The following is a 20,501-nucleotide window of genomic DNA, read 5'->3' as shown; positions in this document are numbered from 1 at the left end:
TGCTGGGGGTGGTGTTTCATGGTTTAGTGCAGTGGTGTTCGGGCAGTGTAGGGGGCCGTGGCAGGGGGGTGTTTCAGGGTTTAGGGCAGTGCAGTGGTGTTCGGGCAGTGTTGGAACTTTCTGGGGTGGTGTTTCAGGGTTTAGGGCAGTGGTTTTTTGGGCAGTGTAGGGGTCTTGCTGTGGGTGGTGTTTCAGGGTTTAGGGCAGTGCATTTGTGTTTGGGCGGTGTAGGGTTTCTTGCTATGCATGGCGTTTCAGGGTTTAGGGCAGTGCAATTGTTTTCAGGCAATCTAGGGGGTCTTGCTGGGGGTGGTGTTTCAGGGTTTAGGGCAGTGGTGTTCTGGTAGTGTAGGGGGTCTTGCTGGGGGTGGTGTTTCAGGGTTTAGCGCAGTGGTGTTCAGGCAGTGTAGGAGGTCGTGCTGGTGGTGGTTTTTCAGGGTTTAGGGCAGTTCAGTGGTGTTCGGACAGTGTAGGGGGTAATGCAGGGTGTGGTGTTTTAGGGTTTAGGGCAGTGCAGTGGTGTTCGTACAATGTTGGGGGTCTTGCTGGGGGTGGTGTTTCAGAGTTTAGGGCAGTGGTTTTCGGGCAGTGTAGGGGGTCTTGCTGGGGGTGGTGTTTCAGGGTTTAGGGCAGTGCATTTGTGTTTGGGCGGTGTAGGGTTTCTTGCTATGCATGGCGTTTCAGGGTTTAGGGCAGTGCAATTGTTTTCGGGCAATGTAGAGGGTCTTGCTGTGGGTGGTGTTTCAGGGTTTAGGGCAGTGCATTTGTGTTTGGGCGGGGTAGGGTTTCTTGCTATGCATGGCGTTTCAGGGTTTAGGGCAGTGCATTTGTTTTCGGGCAATGTAGGGTGTCTTGCTATGGGTGTACTTTCAGGGTTTAGGGCAGTGGTGTTTTGGCACAGTAGGGGGTCTTGCTGGGGGTGGTGTTTCAGGGTTTTGGGCAGTGGTGTTCCGGCGGTGTAGGGGGTCGTGCTGGGGGTGGTGTTTCATGGTTTAGGGCAGTGCAGTGGTGTTCGGGCAGTGTAGGGGGCCGTGGCAGGGGGTGTTTCAGGGTTTAGGGCAGTGCAGTGGTGTTCGGGCAGTGTTGGAACTTTCTGGGGTGGTGTTTCAGGGTTTAGGGCAGTGGTTTTTTGGGCAGTGTAGGGGTCTTGCTGTGGGTGGTGTTTCAGGGTTTAGGGCAGTGGTGTTCGAGCAGTGTAGGGGGTCTTTCTGGGGTGGTGTTTCAGGGTTTAGGGTCGTGCAGTGGTGTTCAGGCAGTTTAGGGGTCGTGCTGGGGGTGGTGTTTCATGGTTTAGGGCAGTGCAGTGGTGTTCGGGCAGTGTAGGGGGCCGTGGCAGGGGGGTGTTTCAGGGTTTAGGGCAGTGCAGTGGTGTTCGGACAGTGTTGGGGACTTTCTGGGGTGGTGTTTCAGGGTTTAGGGCAGTGGTTTTTTGGGCAGTGTAGGGGTCTTGCTGTGGGTGGTATTTCAGGGTTTAGGGCAGTGCATTTGTGTTTGGGCGGTGTAGGGTTTCTTGCTATGCATGGCGTTTCAGGGTTTAGGGCAGTGCAATTGTTTTCGGGCAATGTAGGGTGTCTTGCTGGGGGTGGTGTTTCAGGGTTTAGGGCAGTGCAGTGGTGTTCGTGCAGTGTTGGGGACTTTCTGGGGTGGTGTTTCAGGGTTTAGGGCAGTGGTATTTGGGCAGTGTAGGGGGTCTTGCTGGGGGTGGTGTTTCAGGGTTTAGGGCAGTGCATTTGTGTTTGGGCAGTGTAGGGGTTCTTTCTATGCGTGGTGTTTCAGGGTTTAGGGCAGTGGTGTTCGGGCAGAGTAGGGGATCTTGCTGGCGGTGGTGTTTCAGGGTTTAGGGCAGAGGTGTTCAGGCACTGTAGGGGGTCTTGCTGGGGGTGGTGTTTCAGGGTTTAGGGCAGTGGCGTTCTGGTAGTGTAGGGGGTCTTCCTGGGGGTGGTGTTTCAGGGTTTAGGGCAGTTCAGTGGTGTTCGGACAGTGTAGGGGGTCATGCAGGGTGTGGTGTTTTAGGGTTTAGGGCAGTGCAGTGGTGTTCGTACAATGTTGGGGGTCTTGCTGGGGGTGGTGTTTCAGGGTTTAGGGTAGTGGTTTTTGGGCAGTGTAGGGGGTCTTGCTGGGGGTGGTGTCCCAGGGTTTAGGGTAGTGCATTTGTTTTCGGGCAATGTAGGGTGTCTTGCTATGGGTGTAGTTTCAGGGTTTAGGGCAGTGGTGTTTTGGCAGAGTAGGGGGTCTTGCTGGGGGTGGTGTTTCAGGGTTTTGGGCAGTGGTGTTCGGGCGGTGTAGGGGGTCGTGCTGGGGGTGGTGTTTCATGGTTTAGGACAGTGCAGTGGTGTTCGGGCAGTGTAGGGGGCTGTGGCACGGGGGTGTTTCAGGGTTTAGGGCAGTGCAGTGGTGTTCGGGCAGTGTTGGAACTTTCTGGGGTGGTGTTTCAGGGTTTAGGGCAGTGGTTTTTTGGGCAGTGTAGGGGTCTTGCTGTGGGTGGTGTTTCAGGGTTTAGGGCAGTGCATTTGTGTTTGGGCGGTGTAGGGTTTCTTGCTATGCATGGTGTTTCAGGGTTTAAGGCAGTGCAATTGTTTTTGGGCAATGTAGGGTGTCTTGCTATGGGTGTACTTTCAGGGTTTAGGGCAGTGGTGTTTTGGCAGAGTAGGGGGTCTTGCTGGGGGTGGTGTTTCAGGGTTTTGGGCAGTGGTGTTCGGGCGGTGTAGGGGGTCATGCAGGGTGTGGTGTTTTAGGGTTTAGGGCAGTGCAGTGGTGTTCGTACAGTGTTGGGGCACTTGCTGGGGGTGGTGTTTCAGGGTTTAGGGCAGTGGTGTTCGAGCAGTGGAGGGTGTCTTTCTGGGGTGGTGTTTCATGGTTTAGGGCAGTGCAGTGGTTTTCGGGCAGTGTAGGGGGCCGTGGCAGGGGGGTGTTTCAAGGTTTAGGGCAGTGCAGTGGTGTTCGGGCAGTGTTGGGGACTTTCTGGGGTGGTGTTTCAGGGTTTAGGGCAGTGGTATTTGGGCAGTGTAGGGGGTCTTGCTGGGGGTGGTGTTTCAGGGTTTAGGGCAGAGGTGTTCGGGCACTGTAGGGGGTCTTGCTGGGGGTGGTGTTTCAGGGTCTAGGGAAGTGGTGTTCTGGTAGTGTAGGGGGTCTTGCTGGGGGTGGTGTTTCTGGGTTTAGCGCAGTGGTGTTCAGGCAGAGTAGGAGGTCGTGCTAGTGGTGGTTTTTCAGGGTTTATGGCAGTTCAGTGGTGTTTGGACAGTGCAGTGGTGTTCGTACAATGTTGGGTGTCTTAATGGGGGTGGTGTTTCAGGGTTTAGGGCAGTGGTTTTCGGGCAGTGTAGGGGTCTTGCTGGGGGTGGTGTTTCAGGGTTTAGGGCAGTGCATTTGTTTTCTGGTAATGTAGGGGGTCTTGCTATGGGTGTAGTTTCAGGGTTTAGGGCAGTGGTATTTGGGCAGAGTAGGGGGTCTTGCTGGGGGTGGTGTTTCAGGGTTTTGGGCAGTGGTGTTCGGGCGGTGTAGGGGGTCGTGCGGGGGTGGTGTTTAATGGTTTAGGGCAGTGCAGTGGTGTTCGGGCAGTGTTGGGGACTTTCTGGGGTGGTGTTTCGGGGTTTAGTGCAGTGGTTTTTGGGCAGTGTAGGGGTCTTGCTGTGGGTGGTGTTTCAGGGTTTAGGGCAGTGCATTTGTGTTTGGGCAGTGTAGGGGTTCTTGCAATGCATCGTGTTTCAGGGTTTAGGACAGTGGTGTTCGGGCATTGTAGGGGGTCTTGCTGGGGTGGTGTTTCAGGGTTTAGGGTCGTGCAGTGGTGTTCGGGCAGTCTAGGGGGTTGTGCTGGGGGTGGTGTTTCATGGTTTAGGGCAGTGCAGTGGTCTTCGGGCAGTGTAGGGGGCCGTGGCATGGGGGTGTTTCAGGGTTTAGGGCAGTGCAGTGGTGTTCGGGCAGTGTTGGGGACTTTCTGGGGTGGTGTTTCAGGGTTTAGGTGAGTGGTATTTGGGCAGTGTAGGGGGTCTTGCTGGGGGTGGTGTTTCAGGGTTTAGGGCAGTGCATTTGTGTTTGGGCAGTGTAGGGGTTCTTGCTATGCGTGGTGTTTCAGGGTTTAGGGCAGTGGTGTTCGGGCAGAGTAGGGGATCTTGCTGGCGGTGGTGTTTTAGGGTTTAGGGCAGAGGTGTTCAGGCACTGTAGGGGGTCTTGCTGGGGTGGTGTTTCAGGGATTAGGGCAGTGGTGTTCTGGTAGTGTGGGGGTCTTCCTGGGGGTGGTGTTTCAGGGTTTAGCGCAGTGGTGTTCAGGCAGTGTAGGAGGTCATGCTCGTGGTGGTTTTTCAGAGTTTAGGGCAGTTCAGTGGTGTTCGGACAGTGTAGGGGGTCATGCAGGGTGTGGTGTTTTAGGGTTTAGGGTAGTGCAGTGGTGTTTGTACAGTGTTGGGGCACTTGCTGGGGGTGGTGTTTCAGGGTTTAGGGCAGTGGTTTTCGGGCAGCGTAGGGGGTCTTGCTGGGGGTGGTATTTCAGGGTTTAGGGCAGTGCATTTGTTTTCGGGCAATGTAGGGGGTCTTGCTATGGTTGTTGTTTCAGGGTTTAGGGCAGTGGTGTTTGGGCAGAGTAGGGGGTCTTGCTGGGGGTGGTGTTTCAGGGTTTTGGGCAGTGGTGTTAGAGCGGTGTAGGGGGTCTTGCTGGGGGTGGTGTTTCAGGGTTTAGGGCAGTGGTGTTCGGGTGGTTTAGGGGGTCTTGCTGGGGGTGGTGTTTCAGGTTTTAGGGCAGTGGTGTTCGGGCAGTGTAGGGTGTCTTGCTGGGGGTGGTGTTTCAGGGTTCTGGGCAGTGCAGTGGTGTTCGGGTAGTGTAGGGGGTCGTACGTGGGCTGGTGTTTCAGGGTTTAGGGCAGTGCAGTGGTGTTCGTGCAGTGTAGTGTGTTGTGCAGGGGGTGGTGCTTCATGGTTTAGGGCAGTGCAGTGGTGTTCGGTCAGTGTTGGGGGTCGTGCTGGGGGTGGTGTTTCAGGGTTTAGGGCAGTGCAGTGGTGTTCGGGCAGTGTAGGGGGTCTCGCTGGGGGTGGTGTTTCAGGGTTTAGGGCAGTGCAGTGGTGTTTGGGCAGTGTAGGGGGTCATGCTGTGGGTAGTGTTTCAGCGTTTAGGGCAGTGCAGTGGTGTTCGGGCAGCGTAGGTGTCTTGCAGGGGGTGGTGTTTCAGGGTTTAGGGCAGTGGTATTCGGGCAGTGTAGGGGCTCTTTCTGGGGGTGGTGTTTCAGGGTTTAGGGCAGTGGTGTTCGAGCAGTGTAGGGGGTCTTTCTGGGGTGGTGTTTCATGGTTTAGGGCAGTGCAGTGGTGTTCGGGCAGTGTAGGGGGCCGTGGCAGGGGGGTGTTTCAGGGTTTAGGGCAGTGCAGTGGTGTTCGGGCAGTGTTGGGGACTTTCTGGGGTGGTGTTTCAGGGTTTAGGGCAGTGGTATTTGGGCAGTGTAGGGGGTCTTGCTGGTGGTGGTGTTTCAGGGTTTAGGGCAGTGCATTTGTGTTTGGGCAGTGTAGGGGTTCTTGCTATGTGTGGTGTTTCAGGGTTTAGGGCAGTGGTGTTTGGGCAGAGTAGGGGGTCTTGCTGGGGGTGGTGTTTCAGGGTTTAGGGAAGTGGTGTTCTGGTAGTGTAGGGGGTCTTGCTGGGGGTGGTGTTTCTGGGTTTAGCGCAGTGGTGTTCAGGCAGAGTAGGAGGTCGTGCTGGTGGTGGTTTTTCAGGGTTTATGGCAGTTCAGTTGTGTTTGGACAGTGTAGGGGGTCTTGCAGGGTGTGGTGTTTTAGGGTTTAGGGCAGTGCAGTGGTGTTCATATAATGTTGGGGGTCTTGCTGGGGGTGGTGTTTCAGGGTTTAGGGCAGTGGTTTTCGGGCAGTGTAGGGTTTCTTGCTGGGGGTGGTGTTTCAGGGTTTAGGGCAGTGCATTTGTTTTCGGGCAATGTAGGGGGTCTTGCTATGGGTGTAGTTTCAGGGTTTAGGGCAGTGGTATTTGGGCAGAGTAGGGAGTCTTGCTGCGGGTGGTGTTTCAGTGTTTTGGGCAGTGGTGTTCGGGCGGTGTAGGGGGTCGTGCGGGGTGGTGTTTAATGGTTTAGGGCAGTGCAGTGGTGTTCGGGCAGTGTAGGGGGCCGTGGCAGGGGGGTGTTTCAGGGTTTAGGGCAGCGCAGTGGGGTTCGGGCAGTGTTGGGGACTTTCTGGGGTGGTGTTTCAGGGTTTAGTGCAGTGGTTTTTGGGCAGTGTAGGGTTCTTGCTGTGGGTGGTGTTTCAGGGTTTAGGGCAGTGCATTTGTGTTTGGGCAGTGTAGGGTTTCTTGCTATGCATGGTGTTTCAGGGTTTAGGGCAGTGGTGTTCGGGTAGAGTAGGGGGTCATGCTGGGGGTGGTGTTTCAGGGTTTAGGGCAGAGGTGTTCGGGCAGTGTAGGGGGTCCTGCTGGGGGTGGTGTTTCAGGGTTTAGGACAGTGGTGTTCGGGCAGTGTAGGGGGTCTTTCTGGGAGTGGTGTTTCAGGGTTTAGGGCAGTGCAGTGGTGTCTGGAAAGTGTAGGGGGTCATGATAGGGGTGGTATTTCAGGGTTTAGGACAGTGGTGTTCGGGCAGAGTAGGGGGTCTTGCTGGGGGTGGTGTTTAAGGGTTTAGGGCAGAGGTGTTCGGGCAGTGTAGGGGGTCCTGCTGGGGGTGGTTTTTCAGGGTTTAGGACAGTGGTGTTCGGGCAGTGTAGGGGGTCTTTCTGGGAGTGGTGTTTTAGGGTTTAGGGCAGTGCAGTGGTGTTTGGACAGTGTAGGGGGTCATGCTGGGGGTGGTATTTCAGGGTTTAGGGCAGTGGTGTTTGGGCAGTGTAGGGGGTCTTGCTGGGGGTGGTGTTTCATGGTTTAGGGCAGTGGTGCAGTGGTGTTTGGGCAGTGTATGGGGTCGTGCTGGCTGGTGTTTCAGGGTTTAAGGCAGTGCAGTGGTGTTCGGGCAGCGTAGGGGGTCCTGCTGGGGATGGTGTTTCAGGGTTCTGGGCAGTACAGTGGTGTTCGGGCAGTGTAGGGGGTCGTGCGGTGGCTGGTGTTTGAGGGTTTAGGGCAGTGTAGTGGTGTTCGGGCAGTGTAGAGGGTCATGCAGCGGGTTGTGTTTCACCATTTAGGGCAGTACAGTGGTGTTCGGGCAGCGTAGGGGGTCTTGCAGGGGGTGGTGTTTCAGGGTTTAGGGCAGTGTAGGGGTCTTTATGGGGGTGGTGTTTCAGGGTTTAGGGCAGTGGTGTTCGGGCAGTGTAGGGGGTCTTGTTGGGGTAGTGTTTCAGGGTTTAGGGTCATGCAGAGGTGTTCTGGCAGTGTAGGGGGTCGTGGCAGGCTGGTGTTTCAGGGTTTAGGGCAGTGCAGTAGTGTTCGGGCAGTGTTGGGGACTTTCTGGGTTGGAGTTTCAGTGTTTAGGGCTGTGGTGTTTGGGCCGTGTAGGGGTTCTTGCTAGGGGTGGTGTTTCAGGGTTTAGGGCAGTGCATTTGTGTTTGGGCAGTCTAGGGGTTCTTGCAATGTGTGCTGTTTCAGGGTTTAGGGCAGTGGTGTTCGGGAAGAGTAGGGGGTCTTGCTGGGGGTGGTGTTTCAGGGTTTAGGGCAGAGGTGTTCAGGCACTGTAGGGGGTCTTGCTGGGGGTGGATTTTCAGGGTTTAGGGCAGTGGTGTTCTGGTAGTGTAGGGGGTCTTGCTGGGGGTGGTGTTTCAGGGTTTAGCGCAGTGGTGTTCAGGCAGTGTAGGAGGTCGTGCTGGTGGTGGTGTTTCAGTGTTTAGGGCAGTTCAGTGGTGTTCGGGCAGTGTAGGGGGTCATGCAGGGTGTGGTGTTTTAGGGTTTAGGGCAGTGCATTGGTGTTCGTACAGTGTTGGGGGTCTTGCTGGGGGTAGTGTTTCAGGGTTTAGGGCAGTGGTGTTCAGGCAGTGTAGGGGGTCTTGCTGGGGGTGGTGTTTCAGGGTTTAGGACAGTGGTGTTCGGGCGGTCTAGGGGTTCTTGCTGGGGGTGGTGTTTCAGGTTTTAGGGCAGTGGTGTTCGGGCAGTGTAGGGGGTCCTGCTGGGGGTGGTGTTTCAGGGTTTAGGGCAGTGGTGTTCGGGCAGTGTAGGGGGTCTTTCTGGGAGTGGTGTTTCAGGGTTTAGGGCAGTGCAGTGGTGTTTGGACAGTGTAGGGGGTCATGCTGGGGGTGGTGTTTCAGGGTTTAGGGCAGTGGTGTTCTGGCAGTGTAGGGGGTCATGCTGGGGGTGGTGTTTCAGGGTTTAGGGCAGTGGTGTTCTGGCAGTGTAGGGGGTCTTGCTGGGGGTGGTGTTTCAGGGTTTAGGGCAGTGGTGCAGTGGTGTTTGGGCAGTGTAAGGGGTCGTGCTGGCTGGTGTTTCAGGGTTTAGGGCAGTGCAGTGGTGTTTGGGCAGTGTAGGGGGTCGTGCTGGGGCTGGTGTTTCAGGGTCTAAGGCAGTGCAGTGGTGTTCGGGAAGTGTTGGGGTTCCTGCTGGGGATGGTGTTTCAGGGTTCTGGGCAGTGCAGTGGTGTTCGGGCAGTGTAGGTGGTCATACGGGGGCTGGTGTTTGAGGGTTTAGGGCAGTGCAGTGGTGTTCGTGCAGTGTAGTGGGTTGTGCAGGGGGTTGTGCTTCATGGTTTAGGGCAGTGCAGTGGTGTTCGGTCAGTGTTGGGGGTCGTGCTGGGGTGGTGTTTCAGGGTTTAGGGCAGTGCAGTGGTGTTCAGGCAGTGTAGGGGGTCTCGCTGGGGGTGGTGTTTCAGGGTTTAGGGCAGTGCAGTGGTGTTCGGGCAGTGTAGGGGGTCATGCTGTGGGAGGTGTTTCAGGGTTTAGGGCAGTGCAGTGGTGTTTGGGCAATGTAGGGGGTCTTGCAGGGGGTGGTGTTTGAGGGTTTAGGGCAGTGCAGTGGTGTTCGGGCAGTGTAGAGGGTCATGCGGTGGGTAGTGTTTCAGGGTTTAGGGCAGTGGTATTCGGGCAGTATAGGGGGTCTTTCTGGGGGTGGTGTTTCAGGGTTTAGGGCAGTGGTGTTCGAGCAGTGTAGGGGGTCTTTCTGGGGTGGTGTTTCAGGGTTTAGGGTCATGCAGTGGTGTTCGGGCAGTGTAGGGGGTCGTGCTGGGGGTGGTGTTTCATGGTTTAGGGCAGTGCAGTGGTGTTCGGGCAGTGTAGGGGACTTTCTGGGGTGGTGTTTCAGGGTTTAGGGCAGTGGTATTTGGGCAGTGTAGGGGGTCTTGCTCCTGGTGGTGTTTCAGGGTTTAGGGCAGTGCATTTGTGTTTGGGCAGTGTAGGGGTTCTTGCTATGCTTGGTGTTTCAGGGTTTAGGGCAGTGGTGTTCGGGCACAGTAGGGGGTCTTGCTGGGGGTGGTGTTTCAGGGTTTAGGGCAGAGGTGTTCGGGCACTGTAGGGGGTCTTGCTGGGGGTGGTGTTTCAGGGTTTAGGGCAGTGGAGTGGTGTTCAGGCAGTGTTGGGGACTTTCTGGGGTGGTGTTTCAGGGATTAGGGCAGTGGCATTTGGGCAGTGTAGGGGGTCTTGCTCGTGGTGGTGTTTCAGGGTTTAGGGCAGTGGTGTTCGGGCACAGTAGGGGGTCTTGCTGGGGGTGGTGTTTCAGGGTTTAGGGCAGAGGTGTTCGGGCACTGTAGGGGGTCTTGCTGGGGGTGGTGTTTCAGGGTTTAGGGCAGAGGTGTTTGGGCACTGTAGGGGGTCTTGCTGGGGGTGGTGTTTCAGGGTTTAGGGCAGTGGTGTTCTGGTAGTGTAGGGGGTCTTGCTGGGGGTGGTGTTTCAGGGTTTAGCGCAGTGGTGTTCAGGCAGTGTAGGAGGTCGTGCTGGTGGTGGTTTTTCAGGGTTTAGGGCAGTTCAGTGGTGTTCGGACAGTGTAGGGGGTCATGCAGGGTGTGGTGTTTTAGGGTTTAGGGCAGTGCAGTGGTGTTCGTACAATGTTGGGGGTCTTGCTGGGGGTGGTGTTCAGGGTTTAAGGCAGTGCATTTGTGTTTGGGCAGTGTAGGGGTTCTTGCTATGCTTGGTGTTTCAGGGTTTAGGGCAGTGGTGTTCGGGCACAGTAGGGGGTCTTGCTGGGGGTGGTGTTTCAGGGTTTAGGGCAGAGGTGTTCGGGCACTGTAGGGGGTCTTGCTGGGGGTGGTGTTTCAGGGTTTAGGGCAGTGGTGTTCTGGTAGTGTAGGGAGTCTTGCTGGGGGTGGTGTTTCAGGGTTTAACGCAGTGGTGTTCAGGCAGTGTAGGAGGTCGTGCTGGTGGTGGTTTTTCAGGGTTTAGGGCAGTTCAGTGGTGTTCAGACAGTGTAGGGGGTCATGCAGGGTGTGGTGTTTTAGGGTTTAGGGCAGTGCAGTGGTGTTCGGGCAGTGTAGAGGGTCATGCGGTGGGTAGTGTTTCAGCGTTTAGGGCAGTGCAGTGGTGTTCGGGCAGCGTAGGGGGTCTTGCAGGGGGTGGTGTTTCAGGGTTTAGGGCAGTGGTATTCGGGCAGCATAGGGGGTCTTTCTGGGGGTGGTGTTTCAGGGTTTAGGGCAGTGGTGTTCGAGCAGTGTAGGGGGTCTTTCTGGGGTGGTGTTTCAGGGTTTAGGGCAGTGGTGTTCAGGCAGTGTAGGAGGTCGTGCTGGTGGTGGTTTTTCTGGGTTTAGGGCAGTTCAGTGGTGTTCAGACAGTGTAGGGGGTCATGCAGGGTGTGGTGTTTTAGGGTTTAGGGCAGTGCAGTGGTGTTCGTAGAACTTTGGGGGTCTTGCTGGGGGTGGTGTTTCAGGGTTTAGGGCAGTGGTTTTCGGGCACTGTAGGGGATCTTGCTGGGGGTGGTGTTTCAGGGTTTAGGGAAGTGCATTTGTTTTCGGGCAATGTAGGGTGTCTTGCTATGGGTGTAGTTTCAGGGTTTAGGACAGTGGTGTTTGGGCAGAGTAGGAGGTCTTGCTGGGGGTGGTGTTTCAGGGTTTTGGGCAGTGCTGTTCGGGCGGTGTAGGGGGTCGTGCTGGGGGTGGTGTTTCATGGTTTAGGGCAGTGCAGTGGTGTTCGGGTAGTGTAGGGGGCCGTGGCAGGGGGGTGTTTCAGGGTTTAGGGCAGTGTAGTGGTGTTCGGGCAGTGTTGGGGACTTTTGGGGGTTGGTGTTTCAGGGTTAAGGGCAGTGGTTTTTGGGCAGTGTAGGGGTCTTGCTGTGGGTGGTGTTTCAGGGTTTAGGGCAGTGCATTTGTGTTTGGGCAGTGTAAGGTTTCTTGCTATGCATGGTGTTTCAGGGTTTAGGGCAGTGGTGTTCGGGCAGAGTAGGGAGTCTTGCTGGGGGTGGTGTTTCATGGTTTAGGGCAGAGGTGTTCGGGAACTGTAGGGGGTCGTGCTGGGAGTGGTGTTTCAGGGTTTAGGGCAGTGCATTTGTGTTTAGGCAGTGTAGGGGTTCTTGCTATGCGTGGTGTTTCAGAGTTTAGGGCAGTGGTGTTCAGGCAGAGTAGGGGGTCTTGCTGGGGGTGGTGTTTCAGGGTTTAGGGCAGAGGTGTTCGGGCACTGTAGGGGGTCTTGCTGGGGGTGGTGTTTCAGGGTTTAGGGCAGTCGTTTTCTGGCAGTGTAGGGGGTCTTGCTGAGGGTGGTGTTTCAGGGTTTAGGGCAGTTCAGTGGTGTTCGGACAATGTAGGGGGTCATGCAGGGTGTGGTGTTTTAGGGTTTAGGTCAGTGCAGTGGTGTTCGTACAGTGTTAGGGGTCTTGCTGGGGGTGGTGTTTCAGGGTTTAGGGCAGTGGTTTTCAGGCAGTGTAGGGGGGCTTGCTGAGGGTAATGTTTCAGGGTTTAGGGCAGTGCATTTGTTTTTGGGCAATGTAGGGGGTCTTGCTATGGGTAGTGTTTCAGGGTTTAGGGCAGTGGTGTTCGGGCAGAGTAGGGGGTCTTACTTGGGGTGGTGTTTCAGGGTTTTGGGCAGTGGTGTTCGGGCGGTGTAGGGGGGGTCTTGCTGGGGGTGGTGTTTCAGGGTTTATGACAGTGGTGTTCGGGCGGTCTAGGGGTTCTTGCTGGGGGTGGTGTTTCAGGTTTTAGGGCAGTGGTGTTCGGGCAGTGTAGGGGGTCCTGCTGGGGGTGGTGTTTCAGGGTTTAGGGCAGTGGTGTTCGGGCAGTGTAGGGGGTCTTTCTGGGAGTGGTGTTTCAGGGTTTAGGGCAGTGCAGTGGTGTTTGGACAGTGTAGGGGGTCATGCTGGGGGTGGTGTTTCAGGGTTTAGGGCAGTGGTGCAGTGGTGTTTGGGCAGTGTAAGGGGTCGTCCTGGCTGGTGTTTCAGGGTTTAGGGCAGTGCAGTGGTGTTTGGGCAGTGTAGGGGGTCGTGCTGGGGCTGGTGTTTCAGGGTTTAAGGCAGTGCAGTGGTGTTCGGGCAGTGTTGGGGTTCCTGCTGGGGATGGTGTTTCAGGGTTCTGGGCAGTGCAGTGGTGTTCGGGCAGTGTAGGGGGTCATACGGGGGCTGGTGTTTGAGGGTTTAGGGCAGTGCAGTGGTGTTCGTGCAGTGTAGTGGGTTGTGCAGGGGGTTGTGCTTCATGGTTTAGGGCAGTGCAGTGGTGTTCGGTCAGTGTTGGGGGTCGTGCTGGGGGTGGTGTTTCAGGGTTTAGGGCAGTGCAGTGGTGTTCAGGCAGTGTAGGGGGTCTCGCTGGGGGTGGTGTTTCAGGGTTTAGGGCAGTGCAGTGGTGTTCGGGCAGTGTAGGGGGTCATGCTGTGGGAGGTATTTCAGGGTTTAGGGCAGTGCAGTGGTGTTCGGGCAGTGTAGAGGGTCATGCGGTGGGTAGTGTTTCAGCGTTTAGGGCAGTGCAGTGGTGTTCGGGCAGCGTAGGGGGTCTTGCAGGGGGTGGTGTTTCAGGGTTTAGGGCAGTGGTGCAGTGGTGTTTGGGCAGTGTAAGGGGTCGTGCTGGCTGGTGTTTCAGGGTTTAGGGCAATGCAGTGGTGTTTGGGCAGTGTAGGGGGTGGTGTTTCAGGGTTTAGGGCAGTGGTGTTCGGGCATTGTAGGGGGTCTTTCTGGGAGTGGTGTTTCAGGGTTTAGGGCAGTGCAGTGGTGTTTGGGCAATGTAGGGGGTCGTGCAGGGGGTGGTGTTTGAGGGTTTAGGGCAGTGCAGTGGTGTTCGGGCAGTGTAGAGGGTCATGCGGTGGGTAGTGTTTCAGCGTTTAGGGCAGTGCAGTGGTGTTCGGGCAGCATAGGGGGTCTTGCAGGGGGTGGTGTTTCAGGGTTTAGGGCAGTGGTATTTGGGCAGTATAGGGGGTCTTTCTGGGGGTGGTGTTTCAGGGTTTAGGGCAGTGGTGTTCGAGCAGTGTAGGGGGTCTTTCTGGGGTGGTGTTTCAGGGTTTAGGGTCATGCAGTGGTGTTCGGGCAGTGTAGGGGTTCGTGCTGGGGGTGGTGTTTCATGGTTTAGGGCAGTGCAGTGGTGTTCAGGCAGTGTAGGGGACTTTCTGGGGTGGTGTTTCAGGGTTTAGGGCAGTGGTATTTGGGCAGTGTAGGGGGTCTTGCTCGTGGTGGTGTTTCAGGGTTTAGGGCAGTGCATTTGTGTTTGGGCAGTGTAGGGGTTCTTGCTATGCTTGGTGTTTCAGGGTTTAGGGCAGTGGTGTTCGGGCACAGTAGGGGGTCTTGCTGGGGGTGGTGTTTCAGGGTTTAGGGCAGAGGTGCTCGGGCACTGTAGGGGGGTCTTGCTGGGGGTGGTGTTTCAGGGTTTAGGGCAGTGGAGTGGTGTTCGGGCAGTGTTGGGGACTTTCTGGGGTGGTGTTTCAGGGATTAGGGCAGTGGCATTTGGGCAGTGTAGGGGGTCTTGCTCGTGGTGGTGTTTCAGGGTTTAGGGCAGTGGTGTTCGGGCACAGTAGGGGGTCTTGCTGGGGGTGGTGTTTCAGGGTTTAGGGCAGAGGTGTTCGGGCACTGTAGGGGGTCTTGCTGGGGGTGGTGTTTCAGGGTTTAGGGCAGAGGTGTTCGGGCACTGTAGGGGGTCTTGCTGGGGTGGTGTTTCAGGGTTTAGGGCAGTGGTATTTGGGCAGTGTAGGGGGTCTTGCTGGGGGTGGTGTTTCAGGGTTTAGGGCAGTGGTGTTCTGGTAGTGTAGGGGGTCTTGCTGGGGGGGGTGTTTCAGGGTTTAGCGCAGTGGTGTTCAGGCAGTGTAGGAGGTCGTGCTGGTGTTGGTTTTTCAGGGTTTAGGGCAGTTCAGTGGTGTTCGGACAGTGTAGGGGGTCATGCAGGGTGTGGTGTTTTAGGGTTTAGGGCAGTGCAGTGGTGTTCGTACAATGTTGGGGGTCTTGCTGGGGGTGGTGTTTCAGGGTTTAAGGCAGTGCATTTGTGTTTGGGCAGTGTAGGGGTTCTTGCTATGCTTGGTGTTTCAGGGTTTAGGGCAGTGGTGTTCGGGCACAGTAGGGGGTCTTGCTGGGGGCGGTGTTTCAGGGTTTAGGGCAGAGGTGTTCGGGCACTGTAGGGGGTCTTGCTGGGGGTGGTGTTTCAGGGTTTAGGGCAGTGGTGTTCTGGTAGTGTAGGGGGTCTTGCTGGGGTGGTGTTTCAGGGTTTAGCGCAGTGGTGTTCAGGCAGTGTAGGAGGTCGTGCTGGTGGTGGTTTTTCAGGGTTTAGGGCAGTTCAGTGTAGGGGGTCATGCAGGGTGTGGTGTTTTAGGGTTTAGGGCAGTGCAGTGGTGTTCGTAGAACTTTGGGGGTCTTGCTGGGGGTGGTGTTTCAGGGTTTAGGGCAGTGGTTTTCGGGCACTGTAGGGGATCTTGCTGGGGGTGGTGTTTCAGGGTTTAGGGAAGTGCATTTGTTTTCGGGCAATGTAGGGTGTCTTGCTATGGGTGTAGTTTCAGGGTTTAGGGCAGTGGTGTTTGGGCAGAGTAGGAGGTCTTGCTGGGGGTGGTGTTTCAGGGTTTTGGGCAGTGGTGTTCGGGCGGTGTAGGGGGTCGTGCTGGGGGTGGTGTTTCATGGTTTAGGGCAGTGCAGTGGTGTTCGGGTAGTGTAGGGGGCCGTGGCAGGGGGGTGTTTCAGGGTTTAGGGCAGTGTAGTGGTGTTCGGGCAGTGTAAGGTTTCTTGCTATGCATGGTGTTTCAGGGTTTAGGGCAATGGTGTTCGGGCAGAGTAGGGGGTCTTGCTGGGGGTGGTGTTTCATGGTTTAGGGCAGAGGTGTTCGGGAACTGTAGGGGGTCGTGCTGGGAGTGGTGTTTCAGGGTTTAGGGCAGTGCATTTTTTGTTTAGGCAGTGTAGGGGTTCTTGCTATGCGTGGTGTTTCAGAGTTTAGGGCAGTGGTGTTCAGGCAGAGTAGGGGGTCTTGCTGGGGGTGGTGTTTCAGGGTTTCGGGCAGAGGTGTTCGGGCACTGTAGGGGGTCTTGCTGGGGGTGGTGTTTCAGGATTTAGGGCAGTCGTTTTCTGGCAGTGTAGGGGGTCTTGCTGAGGGTGGTTGTAGGAGAGTAGGGTCTGCTATCCTATGGTCACCCCAAATTTTTGCTTTTTGCTTCACTGGTTTTTGACATATTGAGGCTGTGGGCCTGCCAATCAGACCCCCAGCCTGCTGTTCTCTCTACTAAATTAAAACTATGCACCCTAGGTGCATAACCAATTGGAAGTGGATCACCCTGTCAGCCCCTGTACCAGTGTACACTAGGTACCCAGGGCATTGGTGTACCCAAGGCCTGCCAGGGGCTGCAGCATGTATTATGCCACCCCAGGCTTGGCCTAACAATCTGACACAACTGGCTGATCACTCAGCTGGGGTAAGTTGGTGTAATCACCTCTTACTTAGGTGTAGTATACCTATACCTAACCCTAAATGGGACACCTGGTAACCTATAAGTCACTCCTATGGCAGGCCTTAACAATCCTGAAGGCAGAGTGCTTGGTTCCATGTGAGATGGTGCTCTGGCATGAGCTGAGCCTGTCTGCAGTGGTCGGAACAACTTCCTTCTACTGTTTCCAGATATCGTCATACCATATACTCTTAAGTGCATTATGAACCTCGCGGTTAAATGCTATCTTTGGTTTGGCTTTATCAAAACATGTCGAGTAAGGTGTCATACGAATTGGAATACTAACCCCTCGCCAATTCTGGCGACGGGGTTAGCATTCCACCCTTCTAGAGGGACACGACATGTACAGTACCTGAAACCCGGGTAAAATCAGACATAGCCTCAGCTCCACAAAATGGATGCTGCCACCACAGACACAAGTCTGCCCTCCTGCTGCTGGGAGTCCTTCCAGCTTGGGAGGTGTGGACAAAGGGTTTCCTGCCAGGGGAGGTGCGTGCACCACCCCAGACAGGATTTTGTGTATTGGTCAGGTAGGGCTTGAAAGAAACCAGACATGCCTGTGGCTCACAAGGAGCCTCGGTGCATATGCCAGTTCAAACCGGTCCTGGGGCACACCAGTCCCGGGCCTGGGGCGAGCTGGACAAAGGATTGGGGGTGTAACCACCCCCCTTCCTGGTCCCACCCATAGGGAGGGACCTAGCAGGTAGTCCGGCCCCTAGAATCCGAATAAAGGTAGGAGCTGTGTCCTAAGACTTCAGACATCCTGGAATCAACTTGAAACTAAGAAGAAGACGGGAACTTCGACATTCTGCTGCACAGAAGACTGAAGAAAATCTCCCCTGTGGTCAGGGAGTGACCACCTTGCTAACGCAAGCACCATCCAGCGAATCACCGTCTGCTTTGCCGCCGCCTCCCGCCGGAGCCCGAGCCCAGAGACTGACAAGACCTGGACCTCCAGACCTCTCACCGCCCGATCCACAGTCCCTGAAAGGAGGAGACCCGTGGAGGCACCGAGACACGTGGAGCCAGCCATCTTGGAACGACTACGACAAGCTGACAAGTGCAACAACCGAGGCTCCCTCCAAGTTGTGCTTTGGGTCCTGAGAAGCCCAACCCTCGAGCAGCATCTGCACCAAAGGTGAGCCCTCCAGCATCTCCACGATCTGCGTGGGGCCCTTCTGCATTTTGCCACTCGACGCGCCTAACCGGTTGCTGGCCCGCTGGCTAGTGGCCATCTTGGCGACGAAATCTACGACAAACACCGCTGGTCTGGTTGCTCCAGACTGGCCCTTGCTCCCCTCCAAAGGAGCAATCCCTCTGACCTTGCTGGTCAGAACCAACAGCTGATTTCCGAATCCTTCTACAATTGCTTTTGCCAAGGCTTGTTTGCTTCGATCAAGTCGCCGACACCGCCGACAGCGAGAGCCTGCGTGGGACAGCTCGTGAGCCGACTCCTGGACGTCGTCGACCTTCAGGGACCACGTGGCTGCGGAGACAAGCTACCCCTCATCACCTGTTTGCGCCCGACATCGCCTGGTACCCACCTGGTGCCACGCTGGTCACTGGCTAGTGACTGTGAACACTGTCCCCTCTGCTTACAGGTCTTCAACATCTCCGATCCACTCTTGGATCCACTGCATCTCTTCCCGACCGACCGCCTGCAGCACTTTTGTCTACAGGCCCCACGGAACAGATAGAAGAAACCCGACGCACTTCGAGGCCTATGCACCCGCTTCCTGTGGGTGAGGTAAAGCTGGCACACCTGTGCCCAAGTGTAGTATTACATCTCTAGTGCCTGTGTTCCAAATCTTAAGTTCCTAGGTCATCCGGAAGATTCCTTTTGCAGTAACTTTGTACTTTTTACGCACCCATTGAAACCTATGGGAGCACGCGTGTGACTATTTGCTCTGCACACGCCACCCGTGGACCTCCTGGTCACTAACTGACGTTAGCTCCTTGTAGGCCCAGCGATTCTAGAGGCCCTAGGCCTTTTCCCTTTTCTGTTCGTGGTACTTATACCACTATTTTAGTATATGGTTCGAGTGGCCACCAGGGCCTATCCATATAAAGTGCAACTTCTGTGTATTATGTGATAATCTTGTTTGACGATTTGTGCTCCTGTGCTCATAAAGAGACTAGGGGTTACTTTGAGAAATAAATACATATATATTTTGAATATATATCTGTGTGGTGTCCTTTCATTGGTATAAAAGGGGGTTACTATTGGTAAAACAGCTTGCTTAACACGCTTCACGAGTTTAGCCTCAAAGACTGCTTAGCCTACGCTACCACTAGGGCAGCTAGTCCAAAAAGGTTGACTTACAACCACACCATAAGGGTTGCTTGGCATGGTACAAGGTGGTCACTAGAACTAGTGAACAGCATATACCAGGCCAACTTCTCACATTGGTGAGCAGCGGTTGGATTTGAGCTTGCTGTGTTTTACCATTGTAATCTCTTGGTTACCAATTGAAAGATCACATAGGTACCTGTAGGTACATATAAAACAAGATTAGATATACATAAGTTCTACTGAACTTAGTTGTTGTAGAGCAAAGGGAGTAGCACACCCTGACTACAACTACTAGATAGGTTTAGTAGGTAAACCCAAGTGTAGGTAGATTGCAACACATCCACCCACACTTAAGAGCAATGGCCGGGGCAGAGGGGTCCACTGTACCCATCTCTGTTGAGAGTGACCCCCAGAGGGCACCATCCAGCTTTGCTACCCTTAATCAGAATGAGCTCAGGCATTTGGCAACTCTTAGAGGCCTTAAACAGCCCAAGAACCCAAACTCTGCTGAGCTCAGAGAGCTCTTACAGAATGATGAGAATCAGAGAGCACTCAAGAAAGCTTCCCAGTTAGCCCCCTTAGGGACAGGAACAGGAGGCCCCCCTTCTAAAGATGCCACTGAAGTACCCCTTCCCAATAGTCACCCCTTAGATGGGATGCCTACCACAGAGGATGAGAGTGAAAAGGATACTGACAGTAGTGAGGATGAAGGGAGAACTAGCCCAGTGCCAAGTGTTATACTTGGCCCAGCTAAACCAAGGCTATTGGGGACTGACAGTGGGTTCAACCCACTGGATCTCCCCAGTGGACTTAACACAGGGCTGGGAAGGCAAAGGAATCGCTCAGGTGACTCCAATGCTTCCCATGGCTCTAGAGGCTCTCAAGGTCACTCCAGGAGAAGGATGACCACCCCTCAGAGGAGGGAACATGAGGCCAAGATGCAAGAGGCCCAGCTGAGGATCAGGAAGCAGGAGCTAGAAGTAGCCCTGATGGAAGAGAAACTTAGCAAGGCTAGACAGCATAAAGAGAGTGGGTCTATACCCACTGGTGGCAGCATTGTCCCTAAGGACAAAGATAGGGTCTTTGACAATAGGAACCTGTCTAAGGTTGTGCCCCCCTACAAAAGTGGGGATGACATCCACAAATGGATAACTGCTCTTGAGAGAGCCTGCAAAGTACAGCAGGTTCCTGAAGACCAGTGGGCAGCAATCCTCTGGCTCTCCTTTGAAGGAAGAGGCAGAGACAGACTCCTCACTGTTAGAGAAGAGGATGTCAGAAACTACAGAGTCCTGAAGAGTGTTCTAGTTGATGGGTTAGGCTTAACCACTGAGCAGTACAGGTTAATGTTCAGAGACACCCAAAAGACACAGACTCAGGACTGGTCTGAATACATTGAATGTGCCACTAAGGCTTTGGAGGGTTGGTTGCTGGGAAGTAAGGTATCTGATTTTACAGGATTGTATAATTTGATGATGAGAGAACAGATTTTAAATAACTGTCAAAACCAGCAACTGCATCAACACTTGGTTGACTCTGATCTGACCTCTCCCCAAGAATTGGGAAAGAAGGCAGACAAATGGGTCAGAACCAGGGTTAAGCAAAAGAACCAGAACCAGGGCCAAGGGGGTGATCAGAAGAAAACAGACCAAAAGGGTGGAGATCAGAAACCTAAAGACCAGAAGTCTTCAACAGGGCCCCAAACTACTACTAAGGAGGGTGGGTCCCAACAGTCCAAAAAGAAGAAAGAAGGTCAAAAGAAACCCTGGTGCAATCATTGTAAAAATACAACTCACTGGACTAGTGATTGCAAAAAGGGTGGAGCCCCCAACACTGTTGCCCCTAAGGCACCTGCTCCCAGTACTACTGTTAGCAGTGTTGGTCCCCAGACAAAGGGTGTAGTGGGAATCACTATGGGAACTGAAGGAGATTCTGACTTAGACAGAACCCTTACACAGGCAGTCTTGATCTGTGATGGCGACATTGATTTGTCCCTGACTGTGAGCCCCAGTAACCTGGGCAAGTACAGACAGACTCCTTTAATTAATGACAAAGTGGCTCAAGCCTACAGGGACACATGTGCCAGTGTCACTATGGTGACACCAGGCTTTGTGGACCCTGGACAGTACATACCAGGTGAGAACTACCTGGTGACCAATGCCAGCAATGCCACTACTTCACACAGTGTGGCAGTTGTTAACTTCTCATGGGGAGGGGTAACTGGCCTCAAAAGGGTTGTGGTTAGTGCAGACCTCCCAGTAGAATGTTTGTTGGGCAATGACCTAGAGAGTTCTCTATGGTCAGAAGTGGAGTACAGGACTCATGCAGAGATGTTAGGTATATCATCACATGTCCTTGCTGTGACCAGGTCACAGGCCAAAAAGTGCCTCACTGAACCACAGGTCTTGGATCCTGGAACAATGGACCAAGCACCTACCAAGAAGAAGAACAGGAGGGTCAAGGCTGTGCCTTCCCCCCTGCCTCAGAGTGATGATCAGCCTTCCCAGGAAGCTGATCTAGAGGACCCTGAAGGAACTGTCCCTGAAGAGCTTGAACCTGATCAGGTTGAGTTTC

The sequence above is a fragment of the Triturus cristatus genome, chromosome 1_1, assembly GCF_964204655.1.
Source record: "Triturus cristatus chromosome 1_1, aTriCri1.1, whole genome shotgun sequence".
Taxonomy (NCBI): Eukaryota; Metazoa; Chordata; class Amphibia; order Caudata; family Salamandridae; genus Triturus; species Triturus cristatus.
Note: the sequence above shows the minus strand (reverse complement) of the source record.